Below are 22,936 nucleotides of genomic sequence, written 5' to 3'. Positions count from 1 at the left end.
ACTGTCCCAAGCCCCCAGTTGCACTTGGTGCCCTGCTTCTGCTCTCCATAACTAAGATGTTATCATCTGGCTCAGCAAGGGACCCAGACTCAGCCCCGACATGAGGGCAGACAGGAGCACGTGCCACACTGACCATTACATATTCTTGTCATCCTCTTAGAGCAGGGGTCCTCAAACTACAGCCTGCGGGCCACATGCGGCGGTGTGATTGTATTTGTTCCCATTTTGTTTTTTTACTTCAAAATAAGATATGTGCAGTGTGCATAGGAATTTGTTCATGAGAGAAACTATAGTTTTTTTTTAAAACTATAGTCCAGCCCTCCAACGGTCTGAGGGACAGTGAGCTGGCCCCCTGTTTAAAAAGTTTGAGGACCCCTGTGTTAGAGGATAATGCTCCAGGCTTTGAGTTCCAAGAAGGATCCAGAGCACCCTGTTATCTGACATGTTGGTAGGAAAACATTGCCGACCCCTCCTCCCCTTCCGGACTTGCACCTTTTCTCTGGTCCTTCTTTCAGTTAGTGACACTACTATCCAGCCAGCAACCCAGGAGTCATTCACTGGCTCAATCTGGCAGGAAGCTGCTCAGGTTTTATTTCAGGATAACGATTTGAGCTCACAATAACTTCCTAAACCTTATTGAAATGATAAAAAACAATTAAAAAAAAAAAAAACTGCAGCACCACTGTTAAAAGAGGAGGACCAACATCAACCAGGCAGAAACCTTGCGGACTTTCTGGAAGATACATACAAGCCTGTTTGATTGGATGTCCTGTAGCCACCACACAGCAGGGCCTGCCTGCTAATCCTCCTGAGGCTGAAACCTGCAGGACTGTGCCAGCAAAGAGCTAGCGTTACTCACAGAGACCTGTGCAGTGGCTGACGGCACCCAGAGGAAGTATGATCCTTTTCAATATGGACTTTACAATGATAATGTAAAAATCCTGTATAGTTCCATACAGAAAGAAATTCAGACTGGCATTGGAGTTCTCATTTGCAATATTAAAAATTAGAAGACAATACAGCAATGTGTAAATAATCCTGTGGGTCGCGAATTAGGGTATTAAAATTCCGCAGCCAAACTTTCATGCATGAGAACAAAAAAGAGACTTCCAGATACCCTTTCTGAGAAACAGAATTTATGAAAGAATTACAACCAAATGGAAATGAATGAAGAATTAAGATCTCAAAAGTTGGAATATACTAGAAATCTAATAATTTATAGTTATGTCTAAATTAATGTTTCCATATGTATATCACATGTGGATGGAGGTGGTTTTTACTTTAATAGTTATATATTTATTTTAATATGCATTAGAAAAATGTAGGTAGACACCAACTCCACATTTATTTTTGCTTAATATGAAGTGGGTATTTGAGGTTCAGAAAGTGTGTTGGTTGAAAGAAAAATACTAGATAACTAATCGTACAAATGGTATATTGTCAAGATGAGAGACAAATGCCTGAATGTGGGGAAATGTTGAACTGAGTAATTGCTGATAGTGTAGTTGTAAAGTATCCTTCATACTTCACTCAATTGTGACCATAAAACAGGTTCACGTTTCTTTTAAAACCTAAATTACAAATTTATTCCCTAGGTGTGAAATTAGCACAAAGCCATCTTTTTCTTTTTCAAATATTCTTCAACAATTCTTCCCTGAAATATTATTCCAGGGTTGCTTATTTTGCCCAGGCATTAGTTCGAGTCACTGTTTATCTGTGGGTAACTTCTGGGAGAAGGGAATTCAGGCATGTCCCGTGTGGCCAGATGCACTTTCCTGGTATCAAATGCTCCACTGCCAGTGAAGTGGCAAGCTGGTATTTCTGAGAACTCTGCTGAAGTCAGGGTGACCTTGAAGAGATATTCTGCTGGTCCCATCACCCAGACCACCCCAGCCACAGGTGATACAGGTCTCTGCCAATCAATGCCATGGTACTTTCTCATAGTTCAAAAAAGGTTGCCTTTTCTCATTAGTGTTATGCTTATTAAAGACACCCACAGCAAGACTGCCTGGCCTCCAGTGACACGGCTCTTGAATAGCATGGCATTTTCTTTTTTTTTTTTTTTTTTGTAGAAACAGAGTCTCACTTTATGGCCCTTGGTAGAGTGCCGTGGCATCACACAGCTCACCGCAACCTCCAGCTCCTGGGCTTCAGCGATTCTCTTGCCTCAGCCTCCCGAGCAGCTGGGACTACAGGTGCCCGCCACAACACCCAGCTATTTTTTTGTTGCAGTTTGGCCGGGGCTGGGTTTGAACCCGCCACCCTCGGCATATGGGGCCGGTGCCCTACTCACTGAGCCACAGGCGCCGCCCAGCATGGCATTTTCTGTTCATCCATGCACTGTGGCTTTCTTCAAGGCATCCCCACAAGCAGGAGAGAGGCTGACTTAGAAGTTCTGCCATTGATCCTACTCTGAGTTTACCTCCAACATTTCCCAGACTGCGGTGATATGTGTTTTGGTGTCCCACAAAGCAGAGTCTGAGATGAGGACTTGATGCCAGTGACTGAGAGAAACCAGACTAAGAAAATGAGGAAAGAAAAATGTAGAAAGAGAAAAAGCCCATGGATAGACACATTATAGCACTCACTGCTGTTAGCAGTGGGAGCTCAGTTCCTCCAGGACCCCAAGAAGTGTGTAGGATATCTGCCCCAAGTGGCTACTTGATGGACAGGAGACTGAGGCATTTGTTCACTGGCCACCACTGTGCGTTGGTTGAGGGATGCCCATGGTCTCCTAACATCACGCTCTGATGTTAGGAGAAGGCCCTGGCCCAGAATGGAGGCAGACGAGAGGCGTGAGTCTTGGGGTGGAACACCAGCCACAGGAGCTGAGTCAGACTGCCTATCTCAGCTATGACTAAAGCCAGAGATTGCTATCCCACCCCTGCCATCTCTCCAGCATTGTCCCTAATTACACACATCCTTATAGACCTCTGGGGAAGTATAGTAGTTAAGGTCCATTCAAAAGAGAAACAGCACTTGGGGTTTTTGAAACAGAAGGAATTAGAAGCAGACAATTAGTTACACGAGGGATGGAAAAGCCCGGAAACTGAACAGAAAACAGTCAGACTGTCCAGTATTACCAAAAGAGAGGCAAGTGGAGGAGGAAGCGGGATCAGAGACCAAGAGTTGGACCGGGCAAGGCCGGGAGTCATAAAAGAGGACGAGTCACAGTCAGAACTCCACTGGAGACAGAGAGAGTGGATGATGAATACCTTGCTTCTTGCCTTCCTCTTGGTTTCCGGTCGCTGAGCCTGCCTTTGACTGCAAAGCCAGACGTCAGCTGACCCAGCAGCTTGAGAAGCACAGCCTGCAGGGCAGCAGTGGAGACGGGTGAGGGCAAACAGGCCCAGGACAGAAATGAGGAGATTCCATAACTTCCTGATCATTAAAATCCAGTCTACTTTAAGACTTCTATCTCCAACTCCATTTAAACCTCTTCTCCCTTCCTGGCCCTTACACAGAGCACCCTCAAGCTGGAATCCTGACTTCTAGAAACAAAGATGGGAAAGGAGGGTGTTTGGGGTCTGAGATGTCCCCCCCTTGCCTTTTTCCAGGCCCAGATCTTCCCATATATTTGAGGTGGGCCAAGGAGAAGAAACTCAACAAGAGTCTCTGCTCATCTGGCCACAGCTGCAGTCCTTTCCGGGTTGGCCGTTACTGCTTTTCTGGCTAATGCTGGCCATTGACACTCTCCCTGTGGTGGACATTTAAATGTTGAACTAGTCCTCTGGAGCACCTGTGGGCCCAAGGCCAGTTATCTCCTGAAATATCCACTGAGCCCAACCAGAAATTTTCCTTTCTAGGGCAACTTTAGGCGTACAGGAAGCTCCCCCTTTACCCCTATTATTACTTTGAATTATGCCAATTACTTCTAACCTTACTAAGACAAGTCAAAGGCAAATTGGAAAATAAGATTCAACTTGGGAACAGCATACTAATTTCCCCTTCTTTCAGGGACCCCCCCCATGGCTGATTCTTTGGACTCTCCCCAGTAGTTGACATAGAGAGGGGAGTCACCTTTCATCACAAATACTGTGCTCCCCATAAGGCAGAAGAGTCTGGCCTTGACTCCCCTCTTTTTCCTCCTCCCAGCCATCTCATGAAGACTGGAAAGCAGGGGCGAGGGAGGCCTGATAAGGGTGGATCTGACCCTGTTTAGTAAGCCTTCTAGGAGGGGAATCTGGTGATATGGTGGCAACTCTATTGAGAAGGTAGCATGCTTAGAACCCCTTTGTCCTCACTTCTGGGGTGTAGCTGGAATTCCCCACAGGAAAAGTCCCATAAACATCCTGTTGCATTTGGATGGAAAGGGGGCAGGATCACAAAAACCAGGAGGAAGAATGTCCAGAACGAAGGAGCAGCACATGTAAGGGCCTGGAGATGCAGAGCAGCGTGGAGCATCTGCGGGGCAGGGGGAAGCGGGCGGGAGCTGAGTGAGAGCACGTGGGGAGGAGGCAGAGCCAGAGAAGGAGGCTAAGAAGGCAGCTGCAGACACCGGATCTTACAGATGATGTAAGAGGTTTAGGTTTAGGGTTTATGCTGCTTGCTCTGAGAAGCTACTGGAAGCAGTTTATATGCTTGAACTGATTTTTTTGTTTTTTGAGGCAGCAAATTCTGTAACTGGATATGTCACTCTGATGCTTTCCACTGTCAGAAAAAACAAAAACAATGCTATGTACACAAAGAGAGTCTCACAAACACATATTCATCTCCTATGGCTAACAACGCTCACTGCATTGTTGAGATAAACACAACTATTTAGACTTTTTTTCTCTCCTCAGATCCATTAGGTTTAACAGTATATGAGCTGATTATTGTTTTGAAAAGTCCACTGTGACCTCCAGGTGCTAAGTGGGCTGTGGGGGAAATGCTAAGGACACGCAGACCAGTTAACAAACTGCAGCAGTGACTTAGATTAGCGATGCTGATGTCTGGGCTCTGGTTGAAGCAGTGCAGGAGGTGAGGGGCAAATTTGGGATAAATTCAGGAGGGGATCCTTGGCAAAAGTCCTGCGTGACAAGAGAGAAATTCCTAGGATTTGGGCCTGCACTCCCCATGAGGCAGAAGCGTCTGGCCTTGACTCCCCTCTTTTTCCTCCTCCCAGTCATCTCATGAAGACTGGAAAGCAGGGGCGAGGGAGGCCTGATAGGGGTGGATCTGACCCTGTTTAGTAAGCCTTCCAGGAGGGGAATCTGGTGACATGGTGGCATCAAAGCTCCCCTGATATGAGAATGACTCACGAAGAGCAAGAATTATTTGTGGTTATTCTGTTGTTTTTTTCATTACTATCGCCCCAGGAGCTAGAAAATCATCTGCCCCTGGTGCTCAAAAAGTATGTGTTGAATAAACGAAAAACAATAGCTGGACAAGGATATAGCTGAGAAACTTACCGGACAAACCCTGCTCCTGCCACCTGCGGCTGACTGACGCATTTAACCCCTGTGTGCAGACAGTCCCCGACCTGACGATGGCCCAACTCAAGATTTTTAGACTTTATGATGGTGTGAGAGTGATACACGTTCAGTAGAAACTGTGACTTTGATTCTTGATCTTCGCCCAGGCCAGTGATATGTGGTATTATACTCTCTCACGGTGCTGGGCAGCAGCAGAAACTGGGGCATCCACAGGGCACAGAACCAATTCCACACTGCGCTGTACTCGACAAACTACAGGAGCTATTCAGAACTTTATTATAAAATTCTCCTGTTGGCCATCTGATGACCATAGTGATACTCAGCAGTGAGGCTACGTAGCACTTTTTCTAGGATGAGTTCATGAACTTAACTGTTCAGCCTTGTAGGCTGTGTGTCAGATGGCTGCCCAACACTGCTAAGGTAAGTGTTCTGGGCACATTTCAGGTAGGCTAGGCTGGGGTGGGTTAAGTGTATCAGATTTATTTTCAACTTATAATGGGTTTACTGGAACACATCATCAAAGTCCATCATAAAGAGTACCTGTATATGTTTGCAAAATACCTATTTAGAAAACGGGATGCTATTCCAGTTGTAATCAGCTAATAACCGATATCTTTCTGGATAGGGACAGCAAAGACTCACTTTGCTAGCAGAGGAACAAGTTCTTTCTGTCCTCCTATGGGTCCTACCTCTGGGGGACTTGGGAGGACTCCACGGAGCAGCAGTAAACCAGTTCCACAGTGGAAGGAACTCTGTTCTTCACCGTGAGCCTCCAGGAGTGTCCATTCCCCAGCGATGCAGCTTCCTGGCCTCAGCTGCCTTGAAGCCTCCAGTGATGAGGAAGGTCTACACGGGCCCTGGGCCTGTTGTTTCAAGATAAGGGGTTCCTCTTTACTGCAGTTCCTCCAGGGACCCCACACGCCCAATCAGAATTTGCTTTTTCAGTTGAGGAAAGAGACCACTGAACGCTCTGCACTCTTGGAATCTTGCTGCAAGTGGAAGGAGCCTCTCTTTTACCTGCCTGCTGTTCCCTTCTTCTTTCCAACAGCCCAGTTTCGACAGAAACATCCTTTTTAGCAGTTCTTTATTAAAGGGAATAATAAATAGCCAACCCATTCCAATGTCCTGACATCTTTTGACCTCAGACCTCTTGAAGCAGCTCCTCACTATCTTCCTTGCCCTAGCCAGTCCCACATTGAAAGTCCATTACTTATAAAGTCCTCATTTGCAGGTATCAATTTCTGTATTATTCTTTAGTTATGTTACAGAAGCCCAAGTCAAATTAGCGTAACTAAAAAAGGACAGTTGGCCTTTGTACAAAGGGTGGGTCTGGCATCAGCAGGCTCACTGTGTTCAGATAAACAAATGATATCGTCATGTCTTTCTCCTCCCTTCTCCCAACCCTTCCCTACGTCAGTGGTTCTCTGTGCTGCACTTCAGATGGCTTCATCCCGGCAAGGACAGGGCACAGGAGGCACAGCCACCAGAAGCTCCTGGCTTGTCTTATTTAGCTCAGCTCTGCCCAGGAAAAAAGAAGACTCCCCTCCCCTCCCCCTGCTTTACTGGACATAAATCCTGGTCGACTGGCCCTGCTTTTGTAAGTTTCCTCACTGAATCTCAGCAGGTGGGGGACAGTCAGGGCTAGGTCCCATTATCATCTTCGTAATCAGGCAGCAAGGATCTGTGATTGGCAGTCCCACTGGAATCAACTGCATGGTTGGAGCAGGGGAGGAGCAGATCTCTAAAGGAAAGAGGTGGGGACAGTTGTCCCTGTTAGGAAGGAAAGAGAAGGCAAGCCGGCAAAGACAGTGGATCTTCTTCTCGTGAGTCAGATTTAACACCAGGACCCAGGGAAAGAGTGAGCATTCAGAGGCTTGTTTTTGTTGTTTTCTTTCTTGACTTAAACAAGAAATGACTTCAGTGGACAGGAACTGTAATGAGGAAGTGAGCATCACTTCTTTCTTCGTGGAGAGGTGTGCTAAGGGGAAGTGAGGCGAGCAGGCCCCACCTTTGCCAGCTGGGCTCCGGGCGGCTCTTGGAGAAGGAGCCATCTCAGGTGATGACTCCCTGTCATGGATCAGGCCTTCCTCAATTCTGCTCTGTCCAATTCTCCAAAGCCAAATAAATAGGAAGTGTGGCAGACGGATTCTTTATAGTAGCAGTACGCTTGGGTTTGTTTTCATGGGCATGAGTCCACTGGAAAGCAATTATTTTCTCTTGCTTCTTTGCTGCATCAGAGAAATGGAGTGATTTTAAGGAGAGATTTCAAAGAAACAATACTGTAGTTTACAAAATGGGATCACATAGTGACTGGCAAGTTGGCTATGCTAAAATGTGGTGACTTGCTCTGACTATAGTGTCTCTTAGAATCTTAGCATGCCAGAATCAGAAGGGAGCTTGAGATCACAGCCAGCCCTCTCATGCTGCAGAGAAGGAAACTGAGGCCCAGAGAGAAGAACAGAGTGGTGTGAAGGACCCAGTGAGTTACAGGCAGAGTGAAGTACAATGCTGAGGTCTTTGAAATCACCGTACAAGGATCTTTCCATTAAGTCATTCAAGAATGCTTAATAAAGTAAATAATGGAGTATCTGCTACAAATGTGCTTCTAAATGTCCTTGAAAGCATTTGATGGGAAATTTCAACCTGGTGCTGCAAGTGAAATTGCTAAATGATTTCGATTCTTGCATGCCAAAAATATCTCTGCAAAGATGACTTTGGCATGGCTTAAACACTGGGCACTTGAATTCAGCCATGAAGGTCATGCCATCTGTGATTCTGACTGATAAAGCCACCTGAGTCCAACCTGGGATTCAGGCTCCCCCAGTCTCTGGAACACATTCTATTTCAAGAGGGAGAATCTTTGGAACCTACTCTCAGGAGTCTGTGTGTGTGCAAGTTCCTTGAACCTGGATGCCTCAGTCTTAATGGCAAATTATCACCTTATTCCTGATAACAAGCCTCCAAGAACTTACGGAATAAGTTCCTAATAAACCCCCCAAGAACAGGAAAAGCCAGACCTTGAGCAAAGAGGTTGCAAAGCTGTACCGGCCATCTGGACTGTCGTTCAGCGTGCCATATAGCAGAGGGGAAGGTACAGGGTCTAGTGATCTTGAAAGAGAGCTTACTTACTCTGGCAGCATCAGAAACCAGTGTTCCTCTGCTTCTTACCCTTGGGCTGACAAGAATCAGGGGAAGAGCCAGATGTAGTAGCTCATACTTGTAATCCTAGCACTCTAGGAGGCTGAGGTGGGTGGATTGCTTGAGCTCAGGAGTTCAAGACCAGCCTGAGCAAGAGTGAGACCCTGTCAAAAAAAAAAAAATAGCTTGACATTGTGGCAGGAACATGTAGTCCCAGCTACTTGGGAGGCTGAGGCAAGAGGATCACTTGAGCCCAAGAGTTTGAGATTGCTGTGAGCTATGACATCACGGCACTCAACCCCAGGGCGACTGAGTGAGACTCTATTTCGAAAAAAAAAAAAAAAAAAAAAAGAACTAGGGGAAGAGATTTGTGTCTGTGCTTGGGCCAGGGCACCAGAAGAAGAGTGCCTGCCAGGGCCCTGTGTGGAGAGGGTAGCGCAGGTGCTAACCAGACTAGAAGAGCCCCAGCAGAGGTGAAGCCTAGTAGTCCCCTCTCAGCACATCCCCCCAACAATTGCCCACTGGTTCAAGCTTCTAGACCCCCTAGTCTAGCTATCCCATAGGCTCTTACTCTCCAAGTTCCTGTTCTGACAATCACAAGCTCTTCAGTAATAGCCAGTGTCTTCTTTATCTCTAGCCCCCATTGTGCTAGACACAAAATATGTTAGATTTCTTAAGAATAGTTTGCAGTCACTTCCCACCTGCTTCCTTCAGACTGCCACTTGAGCACAAAACTGTGTGGGATGGCAGCTTCACAGAAGAAATAGACAGTTGCAAAGATCCCCAAAGTGATAATATTATCTCGCATGTTTTACAGTTTCACAGTTTGTCAGACATTTTCTCATGGATTACATACATATCAGCTGGTTCTCACAATAAACCTACTATTCTGTATATATACCTATATGTTTGCCTATGAAGTATACATAATATACCTACATAACACACATGTAATTGTCATGTTTGTATCTCTCTATATCAGAAGTACAAGGCTTCAAGAAATGCAATGACTTAATCAAGGTCATATAACAAGTCAGAATGGATTACCTCTTTCTGTGTCTGATGATCTCATGGGTAATATATTAATTGTGATTATGTCTGCCTTCCACTTGAGTCTGTGAGCTTATTAGCATAGGCTCCATGGCTTATTTTTTGTCCTACATACTGATAGATACAGACATGTGACTATGTGCGTATAAATACGTTTCATGTTGATGAGCACTGAAACACCAGCCACATGTCCACCACTTAGATAAGAAAGCAGAATGCTATCATTACTGTCCAATGTGCCTCTTTCCTGTGTCTTTTTCTCTCTCAACCCACTGACCACTATTCTGAATTGTATTATATCAATGCATCTCAAAAAATATATTGTTCACCTATCATTTTAAATAAAGGAGTAAATGACTTATCATCACACCAGCCCCCAATATACCCAGATGGTGTCCTAGACACAGTAGGTTCTTAGGCTGGCTTGGCTCTAGCATGACCCAGAAGCATGATCCACCTCCTTTCCATCATTTCCAAGGGCTTGCAGAAGTCTGGTCAGAGGTCATAGTTGGGTCCCGGGGAACAAAAATCATGGAACACAGCATCTCTGGGCACCCAGCTGGACTGCTTTCCAATGCTGCCGCTCCAGCGGTATCCTCTGTAGCCACAAATATGATCTATTCAGGAGGAAAGTCTTAGTGACTGCCTTACTTGTTCCGGAGTCCCATTTTGGAGATCAAAGCTCTCTTCCCCCAAGGACTTCATTCCGGGTCATTAGTGACAAGCAGCCCCTCATCCTCTAGCTCCAACCCCTCATTCCACCCCATATGCTTATTGACCCTTCATTAACCTAACTTTCATTTCTTTCACCTTTCTCTCTCAAATTCCTGGAGAATGTATGCCCGTCTTAACAGACATTTCAATATGCAAGCAGTTTATGAAACTTTGCCCTTAATAAGTGGCAAAGTTAATTTACTACATTCAGGCCACAATTTTTTAAAAAACGAAATAAAGCCAGGTAATCCTAGCACTCTGGGACGGTGAAGTTGGTGGATTGCTTGAGCTTAGCAATTTGAGACCATCCTGAGCAAGAGTGAGACCCCCATCTCTACTAAAAGTAGAGAAATTAGCCGGACATAGTGGCAGGTGCCTGTTGTCCCAGGTACTTGGGAGGTAAAAGAATCACTTGAGCCCAAGAGTTTGAATTGCTGAGGGTGACAGAGGGAGGCTGTCTCAAAAACAACAACAACAACAACAACAACACATGAAATAGAACAAGCAGCCAAGATGCCAAAAATAGGTTCCAAGGAGTAAGTGTTAATTTTGTGAAATTTTTGTTTTAGTCATATGTGTGTGTGTGTGTGTCCCTGGGTTACTGTGTAAAATCTATTTCTTACTGTAAATCATGTTCAAAAAATGTTTTCCAGCCACTGCCCAAGAGGAACCTTGCCAGGGACATTGGTTTCTTACTCACCTGCCACTTATTCCATCTCTCCCCTTCAGGGAGATAGCCTTGTGGTTTGGACAGGCCGTAGGAGTGGCCACAAATGGCGTAAACCCATACCATAATTTCAACTCAGTTGCTACCATGATTGGTTCAAAGATGGGCAATAATCCTAGACCTAGACGAACTTGGACATGTCATTTCCACGCCACAGTGGGGGGACACATGACCAAATTAATGCAGGGATCCATCTTCCAGTAATCCAACCAGATCCTTTGATGGGCCTGGAAATCTTACAAAGACATGCTTTAGAGAGGCCCCATCTTGTCCAAAACACAAAAGGCTGTTCATTGTTCATCCACCCCTACCCCAGACCAGAACTTGCTGGAGAGGTGGGGAGGGAGAAGAAAAGACTGAAAAACAAACAAACAATCGAAGACGCAGAGTAATTTCTAAATGTCATTACCAATAACCTACTTATAAAAGTCATAGTTTTGGTCCCTAAAGGGAGCTTTGTAGGTGACCACAGGTCTCTTCAAACTCTGGGCTTCCCCAATGAATAGTTTACATACTGAAAAAACTGGGGCACTTAGGAGGCTGAATTTCTAGGAAAACAGATTGGGAGTCACCAGCATGTCCCTGTCGGGGCAAACTGGGGACACATTTAACGCTGTCAAGGGAGAAGCACAAGCCAAAGGGGAGAAGACCTGGGGCAGACCCTGAGGGGCACATGACAGTGCTTTCTACTGGCAGGGAAAGAGTGGTCGGAGAGAAAGCAGATGCCACTGCCCTGGTCCTGTTGCATCGTGGTGGACACAGATAGCAACAGTCTTCCCTTCAGCGCCTCTCTGCAATCTGGTCTACATTCGTGGACCAGACTCCCGGGGCTTTTGTGACAAAGCTCTGGGCCCTGGGAGAAGTAGAGAGAGGTGACTGGATAAACTGCTAAAGGGGCCGAGGCCCTCTCTGAAGGAAAGAGGACATCCCGGGAAGGGGATGAGGTGGCACAGACCACGTTTTGAGAGAAGGTTTAAATCTAAACCCTCTAGTGTCACTGAACTTTTTCTTTTCAGTAAAAACTGAAATGACTTTTTTGGTGATTTCAGGGGGGAATGAGACTTGTTTCTCTTGATGAAATGTTATGACGAGAGCAGGAGGAGTGGTCAGCTACCTGGAGTATCAGTGCTCCGAGACAGGTGATTACTTGCCTGTAGCTGCCTCCCTCATAAACTGTGAGCTCCTGGGGTGGGGGAAAGAGTTGGGCTGAAAGCAGGTGATCTGGGAGTGTTTGAGGGAGGAAGCAAGAAAGGATGAGTGGAAAGATCTGCTTTTTATATTCTGCTCCCTTCAGGGGCATCTGCCATCCCCTGCCTAATCCCAGGAGAGCCAGGGAGCCTGACCCCACATTGGCTTTCTGTTGAAACCTGGGAAAAGGGAACCATCTCAGGAATAATATGGAGCCTTCTGTAAACAATACTCTAAAATAGGGTATGGCACAGAATCTCCCAGCAGCCAGACACGTGTTCTATGAGGTTGGTGGGTTTCTGGTGTTTTCATTTCCCTTACCTTCATAGTTACATTCCTTTGGAAAGTACAGAATTATCTCAACTTTCTTACTGGAAATGAGGAAAGGGTTTGGGTTGTATTCAGGGGGCTGACGGAGGAGTTGAGAACTGTCCCTGGGGCTGGGCACGGTGACTTGGCGAGAGCCGGGAATGCTGGTATAACCTGCCCTACCCACGCAGGGCTTGTCCACTCAGGGCTCAGGCTTTCAGAAATCCTTCCTAAAAATTCATCTTGGCTGATTGCTTTTGGCTCATGTGAGATGTTTCCCGGAGTCCAGCCCAGCCCAGTTGCTGCACCGTGCAGATGCCACAGTTCTTCAAGAAACAACCCGCCTTCTCTTTTTCTCAGAATCTGAAGATGGCTGGGGCTCTGGGACTCTGCTCTTTCCTGGAAATGTCATGTGACCTCCTGATGAGCTCACGTGTGGAAAATGGCATTTACCTTGGATAAGATGAGTCGTAGAACTTTTCTTCAATCTCTTGGCTGGTCCAGCAATTTCTGAGCTGACTCCTAGCACTGATAGTTGGGGAGCACATGGAGGGGCCGAAAACAAAGAGGTCAGGAGTCCTCAAATGCCACAAGTCTTCAGCTGGAGTTCTGGGATGTAGGATGCACAGTGGCTGGGATGGGGGTTCGGCTGGTGGGGAAGGTGGTAACCCTTTTCCCCTTGGGATGGGGCAGTCAACAGCTGTTGATCCTCCTAGTAATCCTCCCTAGCGTCCTCCCCAGTAATAGGAACCTGGTGTTAGTAGCTTTGGGAAATGACTCTCCTCAACCACCTGTGCCACATCAGTCTGGCAGGGTTCCCAAACACAGTGTCACTTTAGTCCTGACCTCCCCACAGAAGAGGGAGGAAGACAGAGGTGCCCTGCCTCACAAGTGCCCCAAGCTGCTGGCTTCAGAGACTGATAAAAGGAAGTGGTTCTCAAGCTAGGGCGGTCCTGCACCCTGCGCCACTGGTGATGGAAATGTAGGGGCAGTTTTAATTTTGTTGTTGTTGTCACAATGATTGGGGAGCACGTCTGGCAACTAGTGGCCAGGGGTGCCAAGCATCAGCAATGCCCAGGACAGTGCCCTATAACAAAGAATTGTCCTACTCAAAAGGCCAATAACTTCTCTGTTGACAAACCCTGGCCCAGCTGGGCATCTGGTCCCCAGCTGGGCTAATCAGTCCCCAGGTTTTGTCTAAGAATGTCTGGCCAGAGAAGGTCTCTTTGTTGGGGTTGCCCAAGCTAGGGTTAGCCTGAAGCAGCTTGGCCATTTTCTCCTGTCCCATAATGCAGGTAAGAAGCTATCTGGAGGCAAGAACAAGCCAGCAAAGAGAAATGCTGAGCTGAGGGATGGAAATGAGAGTCTGAGAGAGCCATGCCATCATCTGCCCTTATTCTTGTCACAGCTTACTTTCTTTTTTGTTTTGTGTGTGTGTGTGTGTGTTTTGTTTTGTTTTGTTTTGCTTGAGCTCTTTTGAATTGGATTCCTTTCTTTTGTAACTCAAAGAATCCTAACCATTCTGAGGCTTCAGGAAGCAAAGCTCCTCCTCCCTGGTGACTGGTGGAGGAAATACAGATTAGAAAGCAGCTTTAACTCTCCCCATTCTTCCCAAACCTCTCTCCATACTTTCTACAAGTAGGAGACAGGTCTGGAGAACAGTCACACAGCTAGTTAGCATCAGAGACCGCACTAGAAGTCAGGTGTCTTGCCTCGAAGCTCAGAACAAACCCTTGTTTAATAAAGTCAAATTTAAGCTCCTGTCCTTGGGGTGGGGTTTGACTCCGGCCTTAACACCCCCCTCGGCACTCAGGGGAGTGCTCAGATACGCAAAGGGGAACTTCATGTCCACTGGGAACTTTCACGCTGGTTGGGGCCACCATTGCAGCAAAACTCTGTTGATTTGGTGTAAAAAGGAAGCTATTCAGATGGAACTGGGCACATGAACTAAAGGGCAGAGAATTCAAGCTTGCTGAGGTGCGTCCTGGGAACTCCAGACGCATCGTCTCTGCTTACTAGGATCTCCTGTGTCCTGTGCAGAAGAACGGCAGGGGACAGTTGGCATCCCTCTTTGGCCCACAACGTTCTTAGCGGCTCCTTGTGGCCAGGGCACTATGTTTAGATGAAGATGGGATCCTCTTCCCTTACCATTCGGTAGGAAGGATTTGTGCAAGCCTGGTGCCTGCCTGATAGCAGAGGCTGCCCTGGGAGAGGTGGAGAACTCACTGGCTTTTTTTTTTTAGTTTTCCTATTTTTATTAAATTCTAACTGTATACATTGAAGCATTTATGAGGTTTAATGTGCTGATTTTATAACCTGCTGGCTTTGAAGTGCTTTCCTGATACTGGATGGACTGTCAGGATGTCACTGGCAGGATTTTTTGCAGCAGAATGCAGTCTTATCCGGTACAGCTGTTCAAGCAAAAGTGACTTGAAACTACAGGACAAGAGAAATTCAGCTTCGGATGTTATCTCCACTTCTCTAGGTTTGAGAACATGCTCCCGGGCTCACTCTCCTCCTCCTGTCAAGTTATTTCTACAAATGCTTGGATTACTGCACCACATTTTTTTAGTGTCTCTGAATGTTTTGTTTTCTTTTGACTGGAACTTTTGTTATGAATGTCCATCTTTACATATGCTGAGGACAGAGGATTTGCTCTCCCTGCCACTGTTTCAGAGTGATTTCGTGAGGTTTTCTTTATTTATTATCAAATTAATATGAATACCAGAAAACAGAAGGAGATTCTTCTCACTGTGTACATGAATTTGTGCATGAGATTGTGAGTTTGTGCATACTTAACCAGGGTCGTTCTCCTTGTTTATTTTTGACTGTTTGAGTTGTCTGATCGTTGTAGTAAGCTCCCTGCGGCATTCTGCTGTGCTTCTGTTGAGTTCTCTCATCACACGTGAACACGGATGTTGCTTTGATGTAGCACTGTACATATACAAGTGACTTTGTGTGTGTGTGTATGTTTGTACAATGAAACTTGTGCGGGTCTCCTACAAAGAGGCCACACGGGCATGGCCTGCATCTTCTTTTTTTTTTTGAGACAGAGCCTCAAGCTGTCACCCTGGGTAGAGTGCCATGGCATCACAGGTCACAGCGACCTCCAAATCCTAGGCTCAAGCGATTCTCCTGCCTCTGCCTCCCAAGTAGCTGGGGCTACAGGCACCCGACACAACGCCCAGCTATTTTTTGGTTGCAGCCGTCATTGTTGTTTGGCGGACCCAGGTTGGATTCGAACCTACCAGCTCAGTTGTATGTGGCTGGTGCCTCAGCTGCTTGAGCCACAGGCGCTGAGCCATGGCCTGCATCTTCTATGGCCTTCTCCCTCCCCCCTTCTTTGTACCTCTTCAAAACAAGTGATTAAAAGGAAATTTGAGCCAAAGGGAAAGGGTAGTGGCAATCTATTAAAAACCTTCAATTTATTTTGACAAGGGAATTTCCCTGACTGACCAGTGAAAAAGCCAGGCTCTCCATAAAACAAGGTAACTGTGTAGTGGAGACCCACAGGGAGGAAGATTGTGAGGCAATGTGCCTGGTCAGGCAGGCAGCAATCAAGGGCACAGTGACAGATGACATGCAGCCAGTCAACCCTACAGGCTCTACCAGAGAAGCAAGATGTGTGGACAGAGAGGGAGCAGCAGGTGCTTGAAAAGCACAGTCAACTGCATTAGAGCGGTTGGTCTCCATGGAACAAAACTCACCAGATGGGCCCAGTTTGGGCCTCAGAGTCCAGTCTTGGAAGTGAGGAAAATAAGAGGGAGGTTGGGCCAGACTTGGAGGAATTATGAGCAGCACAAGGGACCAAAGCAGCAGCCTAAGTGTGGACACAAGCAGAGGCCTAGGGGAGGCCGTGTCCCAGGGAGTGACATTGAGACTGCTTGACGTCCAGGTGCCTGAGGGCAGGACTGGTGCCAAGAACTGCTGCAAACAGGCACAGACTGCAGTTGTGGGACTGCGTCTCAGGGCCACAGGGAGCATGTTCAAGCCTGCCAGCCCCCAGCCCCTAACTCAGGGGGCCAGAAAGTCTGAATCCCATTTTAGTTCTCTAAGGAGGTAGGAAGGGTGGAGAAGGCCGCAGGATGTGTCTCCAGGGAAACAGATAAAGCAGTGGGGGGTATAGAGAGCTTAATACACTTTTGCCTGTCTTTGGCAGATCAAGCAGTCAAAAAATAATACAAGGATTAACTACTAGGATTAAATACACACACACATACATATTTGCACAAATTAAATATGTATACACACACGCACTCACACACAAATGAATGTACACAAAAAGCACAGTCCACTTCTGTTTTCTAATAGCTATGGGACAGTTATAAAATGAATCATAAATGAAGAAATAAACTCCCCAAAACCAAAAAAGTATTTATCCATGGGTCAAATTCTTTATACACAGTGTGTTTAAAGTTTAGGCATTGATGACAAAAGTCTAAGGGAAAACAAAACAATACAAAACACAAAACAAAATAAAACAGAACATTTTCCTAAAGTAACCCAGCATTTGGGGAAGCCAGCTTGGAAGATGGGGGTTAGGACAGACAGGCTGTGAACATATTTTTAATGTTAGAGAAGCTGCAGAGACAATGCCAGAAGCTGAATTTCTCTCGTACTGTATTGGCAAAATAGCTTTTGTTTCAATCCTTTTTAATACCTGTGCCAGTTATAACTGTGCTATGCTATACAGAGAATCTGATAATGATTTCTGTAAAATGGAGACAGGTAGTAGTATTGCTCTTGATAATTGGTTGGTTGAACCTCCTTGGAGAAACTCTAAGGCTGCAGGGGAACTGTATCTCCCTGAATGCATTTATGAGCTGGCAAGAAAGTAAGAGATCCTCCGGCCAAAATACTAAGTGAAAGGAGAAACTCGGGAGTACTGCAACTGGTTGCTGCTCCGAGGGTATTTATTGAATCAATGAACTTAAGCCTCTGATGTCTGGTCTCACAGGGCACCAGGAATGGAGAAGCAAGGATCAGGGGTCATCCAAGGCCCTTGAAAATTTTCCCTCATAAAGCTGAGATCCCAAAAGAACTACACCCCCAGTGAAGAGTGAACTAGAAATAGCTATTAACCCCATCAATCACCAGATCACAAGAACCTAGATGTTGAACAAAAAAAGAAAAATAGTGCTATCAATGAGAATTTGGAACAACAATATGTCTGTCTCTCATGTTGTTTAAAGCCTAGATTCATATTATGTGTGTAGTCCAAATAATAAATCAAAAAACTTAGGCCAATAATGCAATTTCCAGTCATCGGAGACTAGTAGTTGTCCAGGTGGCAAAAATAGATGCAAACCCTCAATAAAAATTACTTAGAAATAAATTTAACAAATGTTATGGAAGATTCCTACCAATGAAAACTACAAAACATCACTGAGAGAAATTAAAGACCTGAATAGATGAAGAACTATACCATGTTCGTAGAAGAGAGGACTAAATATAGTAATGGCATTGATTTTCCCCAAATTGATTTATAGCTCAATGCAATTCTAAAAAATCCCAGCAAGATTTTTTTGTACCTATTGACAAACTATCACTAAAATTTACTTGAAGCTGTAAATATCTTAGAATTGGCAGAACAGTGTTGAAGAAGCAGAACCAAGTTGGAAGACTTACTCTACCTGATTTTAAGACTTACCATAAAGAAATCAAGAGAGTGTTATTGGCATTCAGACAGACAAATAAATAGACCCACAAATGTAAAAATCGTTTTTGTTTTTTGGAGACAGAGTCTCACTATGTCACCCTGGGTAGAGTGTCGTGGCTATTTTTTTGTTGCAGTTGTCATTGTTGTTTAGCAGGCCCTGGCTGGGTTTGAACCCACCAGGCGCAGTGTATGTGGCTGGCACCCTAACCACTGAACTGTGGGCGCCGAAATGATTTTTGACAAAGAAACTAATGTAGTTCAATGGGAAAAGGAAAACCTTTTCAACAAATTATGGGTTGAAAGGATGTCAGAATAGAAAAAACTCAACTATGATTCATAACTTATGTTTTAGATAAGAATTAATTCAAGATAACTTAAAAGACTTAACGATAAAAGCTGAAACTATAAAACAGCTAGAAAAACGTATAGGAAAATATCTTTGTTACTGAAGTTATGGCAATGAAAATATCCTGTGTGATACTATTATGGTGGATTCATGTCATCGTATGTTTGTCAAAATCCACAGAATGTGTGGCATCGAGAACAAACCTAAAGGTAAACTCTGGACTTTGTGTTGGTGTAGGTCCGTGGATTGTACCAATGCACCCAGAAGGTGTGCGTGAGTGGGAACAAGGACTGTAGGAGAACTCTATGTCATTCCAACTCAGTTTGCTGCGAGCCTAAAACTGTTCAAAAAAAGTCTATTTTTAAAAAAGAAAGCAGCCAGAGAAAACAGATTTCCTACAAGGAGAAACCATTAGACTATTATCTGGAAAGCAGAGAAAGTGAAATAGTATCTTCAGTTATTGAGAGAAAATAATTTTCGACCTAGAATTCTATGTCCAGTAAGAACACTGTTCAAAAATGAGGATTAAATAAAAGCATTTTCAGTCAAATGAAAGCTAAGATTTTCATGATTCTTCCTAAAAAAAATTTGAAAAGACAAATTAATACTTCAGGCAGAATGAAAGTGATTTGAGATAGAAAGCTGGGCATGGGGGCACATGCCTATGATCCCAACTGACTCCAAAGGTTGAGGTATGAGGATCATTTGAGGCTGGAAGTTCAAGACCAGCCTGGACAACATAGTGAGGCCCCCATCTCTTAAATAAGTAAGTAAGTAATAATTTTTTTTTTAAATAAAGTCTAACAGGTAAAAGGAAATAAAGATCAGAGAAAGTAGTAAAAAGTTTGTAAAAATCAACATACTTATGATATCCATGACTCTTTGCAATGTGAATTTGCTGTTCTTTTTATCAAAAGATTAGAGTGTATTTTCCCACCCTTTGCTCAAGTCAATGGGATGTAGCAGAAATGATTTTGCATCAGTTCTAAACCTAAACCTAAGTCTAAAAGCTTGAGTGGTCTTTCTCACTTTTGTTATTTTTGGACCTCTGAACTGTCATGTTAACAGGCCCAGGCTAGCCTGCTGGAGGATGCAAAATCACATGGAAGAGCTGGCTGAGATTATTACAGGCCTGTTCAACCCTCAGTTTATCTGTCACTTAAGAGTCACTTAACAGAAAACTCCTATGCAAACTCAGCTGAAATCAGCTTAAATTAACCAGACCAGAAGAACTGTTCAGACTACCCACAGTCTCATGAAAAATAGCATATGGTTATTATTCTAAGCCACTAAATTTTGAGGTGGTTTGTTATTCAGTTAGGAGCACTAAGAGTTAGCAATAATTAATAGTGGTATAAGTCAATAATATCTTGTAAGTTAAAAAATAAGAGAGAAATAAAATATGAACAATAAATAGGATAGACAGAAGACTAGGATCTGAAGTGTTCTAAAGTTAAAAGAAGGGGTGTGTTTTTCTCATATAATAAGAAATAAATAAGCCTTTTAGAGCTGGCAAAGTCACTCAAGAAATTTATCAAGAACTCAGGGTCTGCATTTTTCTCTTTGCTACCCCTAATTTGAACTGTCACTGTTTACAATGTAGCTGCTGTTCTTCCAGGCATTGCAACTATGTTCCAGGCAGAAGGAAAGAGAAAATGTGATTAGTCTTTCTCTTTTTGGGGGGAAACATTATCTTTCCTACAAGCTCCACCTTGTGGGAAATATACATCTGCTTATATTTTACTGGCCATAATTCTGTCACATGGCCATACCTCAGTGCAAGGAGCCTGGGAAATTGATTTACTTTTTTCCTAGGTGAACCACTTTCCCAAAGAAAATCATGATTCTGTTATAAAGTGATTGTAGGAACGTATACAACTTAGGCAACTAGCAGTTTCTGCTCTTTATTTTGGCAAAAATATCCTACTTAAGGGAAAAATTCAAAAGGAAAAACAAAACATCCCTGGCATAAAGATTGAGAGGTAGCATTGTGCAAGGTATGAGATATGGGAGAGAGTCTTCTAGGTCTGCAGCTGACTTGTTAGGGGACTGAGTCTGAGCTTCTTCCCCCTTAAGTCAAGACATTGGAATAAACAACCTATAAGCTTTTTTGAGAACCTTTAGAGAGTGTGCAGGGAATTAACATTTATAATAGATTCCTTATGTGTATTTGCTCACTTAGACCTCACAACGAGTAGATAAGTATGTGTCACTATCTCACTTTACACTGGGGATGCTAATTCCCAGAGAGATCAAGTAACGTTCACAGTCCCACATCCAGTGAGTGGCAGAGTGGGAGGTCCAACTAGGCTCTGTAGCCCTCCAAAGCCAGAGGCTTCTTTCCACTGCCCATCCTTTCTCAAAAGGCAAAAAAGCTCATGCATTTTTATGTACTGAATTTTAAGTGAACCAGTGTCTAAACCAGTATCTTCTGAAGTTGGCCTAGTGCCACCTGAAGTAGAATCTCCTGGGGTGTTTATTACAAAGGCAGATTCCTAGACCTCATCCATATGAACTGAAGCAGACTTTCTAAGGACCAAGCCCCGAGAATCTGCATTGTTAAAATCTCCCCCAAGTAATTTGGATGTACTTTAAAGGTTGGGAACTATAATTTTAAACTTGTAACTTATTGTTCCCTTCTAATGTAGTTTATTTATGGATCTGTGGCTCATGGAAATTTCCTTCGAATATCAGGAAGATAAAATTCAAAAATAGTCTGTTGCTCCTTCCTTGTTCCTCATTTCCTATTGAATACACTCAGTTCCATGGAAAATGTTAAGGACTGGAGGCATGTCCTAGAAGATATCCTAACTCTGATTAACCTAGGCTCAGTAAGGCAAGGATACAGATACAGAACATGAACACAAATGCTGATTAGAATCATACAGAGCTAGAAGGATGGAAAGGAAATGCCATTAAATAAATATTTACTATGTTCCGGACACTGTACCAGACACATTACGTCATTTAGGAGACTCAAGACATGTGATTCAATCCCTTTTATTTATAAACGGGGCAGGTGCTGTTATTATTTACATTTTAGAAATGAAGCTAATAGCCAGAGCAAAATACTTTCTGAGATGAATCATTCATTCATTCATTCATACCATAAAAATCTCACTAGCTCTTCTTCTGCAAGAGACTGGGCATAGAGCAGAAAAAAGGCAAAATAGAGAGACCTCCGGCATCCCAAATCCCACTAAGTCTCCATTGAACAAGGGGAACTGAGAGGGCCCATTGGGCCTGGAGGCTGCCCGAAGCAGGCCCTCTGACTTGGGGGGCCTGAGCAAGAGAAGAGCTTGATGCTGGTGGTGCTGCTGCCCCCAGAGAGCAAGCTGCAGGCCTCTCAGCCTGGTGCACTTGCTTCACTAGTGTCCTAGCCTTAAGCGACAGAGCACCCGCTCAGACACCCCTGCCCTTACCCTTACCCTTTTACAGCTCCTGGAAGGAAGTCTTCACAGGTGGGGAAATGTCTAATTAATTCATAAATTAATACAAGAGGCGGGTTTTGATTGCTGCTATCAAAGTTCATTTAACTGCAACTTCAAATCACACAGAAAATAAAATTTTCTCCTTAAAAGGGTCTGCGGAAAAAGTGTTCTCTTCTATGGAACAGCCTCCTTGGCTGTGTTTGTGTCTGAAGAAAGGACTAGTCTGACAGGAAGAATTACAAATCTGGAGCTCATTTTGGCGTTGCAGAGGGAAGGTGGGTGGAGCTTCTCACAGTAAATTAGGAGTTCAGAATGAAAATGTAGTCAAGTTTATTTGGGTTTTCAGTGACACCTCGGAATTATGGTACAGGCGTGTCAGAGCCAGTTCCAAGTACTGAGGACTGCTCTCCCTCTGCCCGAGGGAGCTGAGTGCTCTGAAAGGGAACCCCTCTCCTTGGAGGGGTGGGAATGGGGACCCTCCCTTTCCAGCCAGGATCGGAGAGGGAGAGAGTGGCTTGGATGCCGGTTCTGTTCTGTGCCGGGCTGTGTCTGAGCCCAGGATTTGGGGTCCGAGGCTGGGATCTGAGGACTTTCTGGGTCTGGAATTGGGGATTGGACGCTGAGAGCAGGAGGAAACCGGAGACTGAGTCGCCTGAGAAGGGCTCTGAGGCAGGATCTTGCCAGTGGTTGTTGAAAGTTGAGGTGTGGATCTGGGAGGGAAGTTGAAGTGGACTCGGGGGCCTGACGATACCGCGGATCTGGGTGGTGAGCACGGGAGACCGCTGGCGCCCGGCTGCGAGTGGCGGTCAACGTGGGCCTGGAGCAGAACCACATTTTGGTGCCTAGAAGAGGCTAGAAGAGCGTCCAGCGGCCACAGCCTTTTTCCGAAAGCGACTCACACGGACACACCCTTGGCTCAGCCCCGCCCTCGGGGCAGAGGCTCGGCAGCTCCGGGGC

The sequence above is a fragment of the Nycticebus coucang genome, chromosome 2 (assembly GCF_027406575.1).
Source record: "Nycticebus coucang isolate mNycCou1 chromosome 2, mNycCou1.pri, whole genome shotgun sequence".
In the NCBI taxonomy this organism is placed as follows: domain Eukaryota; kingdom Metazoa; phylum Chordata; class Mammalia; order Primates; family Lorisidae; genus Nycticebus; species Nycticebus coucang.
Note: the sequence above shows the minus strand (reverse complement) of the source record.